General features: G+C 50.2%; 1 long non-coding RNA gene across 1 annotated transcript; it reads right to left on the reverse strand.

The window, feature by feature from the left end:
- Positions 1–3,128: 3,128 nt before the first annotated feature.
- On the reverse strand, positions 3,129–4,140 carry LOC105806474. Its single transcript, XR_001137267.1, has 3 exons — positions 4,036–4,140; positions 3,679–3,702; positions 3,129–3,379 (listed from the first exon to the last, which is right to left on the reverse strand). It is a non-coding gene; the product is annotated as an uncharacterized LOC105806474 (long non-coding RNA).
- Positions 4,141–4,181: the final 41 nt, after the last annotated feature.

The raw sequence follows: 4,181 nt of genomic DNA on the forward strand, positions 1-4,181 counted from the left end.
CCTGGCTCCCTGAGTAACATGATGAGCAGAGCTTCCCCCGCAACTTGCTTTGGACATGTAGCATAAGCAACAACTAGGTGTCAGGGTATTTGATACTTGAGCACAGCCTATTCTACTCTTAGTATGGAAAAGGCACAGAAGGGAAGGTACTCAAAGGGACTTCAAAAAGCAGAGAGGCAGGAGAATCAGGGAATGTTTCATTATATAACCCAAGGGAGCAGAAATTTCAGGAACGAAGAAATAGTTAATAGTGTTGGATGTTAAAATGGCGTCAATTAAATATACACTGGCCTGGTTATTAAATGGTTATTGGAGACCCTTTAAAGAACAGCTTCAGGCTGGGCATGGAGGGTCATACCTGTAATCCCAGTGCTTTGGGAGGCTCAGGTGGGAGGATCGCTTGACCCCAGGAGTCCGAGGTTGCAGTAAGCAATGATGGCGCCCCTGCCCTCCAGCCTGGGCAACAGAGGGAGACCTCATCTCTTTTGAAAGAAAAAAGCAGCTTCTTGCCTTGTGCCCCAGTCCTACCTCCTTCAACTCTCACGATCTTGTGTCTTGGCCTCTTGTTTCTTGAGGCTCAGAGTATGTGGACAAGGGTAGAGCGAGAGAGGGCAAAATGATGTCTCCTTAGGGTACCCCTCGACTTCTCACTGATCATCTTCTGGGGCAGCAGCACCTGTGGGGTAGACCACCTTCTCCCTAGGGGCCTGTGAGGGACACAATATCAGAGACCAGGTGGAAAGGGATGAGGCTACAACACTGAGCTGGGGGTCCTGACCCCACTGTGTTTGCTCTGCTGCAGGTGACAACCTTTCTGAGTCAGAAGCGGATGTGGTGGATTCACCAACTTCAGGCCTAATTTGAAGCCAGTCCCAGCTTTCCTTTGAATCTCTGCTCTTCAACACCAATGAATGATGTACCCCAAGACCCCTCCAACTCCTGGCTTTCTCTGGTCCTGCTGCCCCTAGCACTCAGCACAGGGCCCGGCACTCAGAAAGTACTCAATAAATGTTGAAAACTGGAAGTGTGATGAAAAGGTGGTGCCCACACTGGATGGTCTCTGTGCCTTGCTCTCCTCTGGGGCCTCTCTCTACACTGCATTCTTCTTGAGAAATCCAGGAGATCGATAACTCCCTCTGTATGTCAGAGCTAGATGTGTCTGATGCCTACCTTCTGTGACTCCAGGCCTTTCCCCACCTCCTTGTACCCTCAGCTCCCCAGGAGTTCATATCCTGGACCTGTAATGTGGGTGCAGATGCTGCAGTTGCTGATCTGTCCGGAGTTAGGTCCAGAGAATGTTCACTCTGGCCTGGGCACCGCCCTAACCTACAGCACGAGGACAGGGGCAAAGATGGCTGGGGACGACTCCGATGGGATCTGGTCTGTAACATTCAGTGCTTAGAAGCTCTAAGAATGGGATTTATGTGCCAAGGACCCGAGAATTCAATAGTGCTCTAGATTCTAAGACTTTGCAGAATTCTCATGACTCCTTTCTGTCTCTGAATGGTGGATTATAATCATAGTAATGTTCTGCTGCACGGGTTTCTCACGTGTTGGCTGTGAAGCCAAAAGGGAAAATGAGCAGTTAAAGCGTCCTCATTTACTTACACTGTCCTCCTCCCCTCACTATGTGACAGCTGAAACTGCTGCACAAAACAGGGATAACGATGTTTTCACTGGGCGAGGACCAGGTCTCTCTATGAATTGTCTAAGGTGAGTAATGGAAAGAGCACGGGCTTTGGAAACATCTCAATTTTCCATATTTGTGGCTTTGCTATGATGTGATAGCTATGGGACCTCGCCAAGCCTCAGTTTCCACATTTTAAAAAGAAAATAAAACTGTGTCCTATTCCCTAGGATAAAAGGATTAAATGAAGCACTTAGCAGATTACAAGATGTGGTTGATGGTTCTTGTCTGTGGCTTCTCTTTCCTGACCCCTCCCTAGTGAGTCCATCCTTGCCGTAGACTCCGGCTGTGTTTGCTTCTGTGTCTGCACCTTCAGCCCAGACCCCTTCTGGAAACGGGGGAAGCTGGTCCCCAGAGGCAGGGCGTGATTTGGGAGGGGACCTGGGCAAGAGGAGCATAGTAGCTCATGGGAACCGCCCAGGGACAGGTGCCCAGGGGCACACAAGGCCAGAAGCTGCTTGTAAGAAGCCAGGGAAGGGGGATGCCATTGACCAGGTGTGTCAGAGAACTCCTGAGTGCTCACTCTGTGCACCAGGAGGTAAGAATCTCCACTCTCCACAAAAAGGAAAGCTTTGACTGGGCACGGTGGCTCACACCTATAATCCTGGCATTCTGGGAGGCTGAGGCAGGAGGATTATTTGAGCTCAGGAGTTCGAGACCAGCCTGAGCAAGAGTGAGACTCTGTCTCTACCAAACATAGAAAAATCATCTGGGTGTGGTGGCACACACCCATAGTCCCAGCTACGTGGAGGATCACTTCAGGCCAGGAGACTGAGGTTCAGGGAGCTACGATGAAGCCACTGCACTCTACACTCCACCCAGGGTGACAGAGCGAGACTGTCTCAAAAAAAGAAAAGCTTAAGCCAAACATGTCCTCTATCTTGACTTAAGTATACCTTAATATTAAATCCCAAACCCATAATTTTGGATTGTAAAACAATGACCTGTGTTTGAAAAAGAGTGCTACATATGTTGCTTTAATCTTCTAACAAAGCAGATTCAATTCCCACTGTAGGAGTTACTAGGACAGGAGGGTTAGGTGGGCGGATGCATGCAGACTTAGAGGATAAGTCCCTTCTACTTGACTCATTCAAAGGCCAAGCCACGTTTGGTACATGCTTTTAACAAGTTGAATGCTGAGTCAGCGCTATGTCAATACGGGTCACACAACCCAGATTCACATCTGCTCCCCACTGAAGAACCAGGAGATATGGTCCCGGACCTAAATGCACGAAGGTACCGAACACGATTATGGGGCAGCCCAAGGAGACACACCAGTCAGGAGTCCGTGTCCAACTGGCCGCCTTCTCAGTAGTTGAGATATCCCCATTTTCATGTTTTCCTTCTTGCCTACGAGTAACCAACGAACTTCTCATAACACCTACTGTTTACCAAACCCTCAGACAAAAACAACAGCTGGGATGACTCGGCGCATATTCTTAAAACAAACAATAATGTTGGGTTTTATTATTTATGGGGCTAAGGAGAAGGGAACCTGGTTGGAGGCCCATGAGAGCCACCGTGCATTGAATCAAAGAGCAGAACTACAGAAAGTGGCTTCAGAGCAAATACTTGGCAGCAACATCCTCTTGGGAAGCCGGGGTCTGTCCCAGAGCCAGCCTCTGGGACTAAGACACACAGAAAAACACTTGTTCCGAGGCACATGCAGTTTTTCAGGTTAGGTCAGGGACCCTGTGGGGACAAAAGAGAAAACGTTACCCAGGTTGCTGACCTCTCTTCCTCTAAGTCCCAGGAGAGGAAAATTATGGTGAAAGACGGAGACTGGGCCTGATTAAGAACAGATTTATCTCAGCCTCCTGCACCGGTGGACCAAGTCAGGCCCTTTCCCCACACTCGCCCAGGGGCTGAGGTGACAGAGACGTTCAGGCCTGAGACTGTCCTCCCAGGAGGGACCTCAGCATCGCAATGCAGAGAAGGGACATGTCCTTCTGCAGCCCACCCCCTCAAGAACACTGAAGCAGGAATATTACCTGTTTATGGAGATCCTCGTTGGACTGAAATGAAAAGAGGGAAGGGAATGGATTAAACCATTAAAACCACCTCAGACAATTAGAGAAACTTTCCCATCTCATCTTCCATTGTCCGTCACTTGATGGACGCCCTGACAAGCCAGAGTAATGGGGACCTCATGCGTCTGGCTGCGCTAAGTTCCCAGCGTGGGGTTCCTCCCTCCCTACGGGCCATCTCTGCTCCCCGACCTGCTCCCTCCTATCTGATTTCAGGGGCCTGCAGAACTCTCTGGCATTGCTTTTGTGTCTCAGCCTCTCGGCAGGGAAGACGGGAAAGTCAGGGGAAAGGAAGTCTCAGGCACCTCACAGGCTTCTCACCTTTCCTGCTCCTCCTGTGCAGGAACAGGCCCACTCCGAAGGTGACAAGCCCGAGCACAAGGGCCCCGGCTCCCGTCAGTGTCTTGCTCCGGGCAGAATCCGACTGCGCCTCTGGGAAGAACAGACCCAGGGTCAGTCTCACCTCC

The sequence above is a fragment of the Propithecus coquereli genome, unplaced genomic scaffold (assembly GCF_000956105.1).
Source record: "Propithecus coquereli isolate 6110/MARCELLA unplaced genomic scaffold, Pcoq_1.0 Scaffold1400, whole genome shotgun sequence".
NCBI classification, from domain to species: domain Eukaryota; kingdom Metazoa; phylum Chordata; class Mammalia; order Primates; family Indriidae; genus Propithecus; species Propithecus coquereli.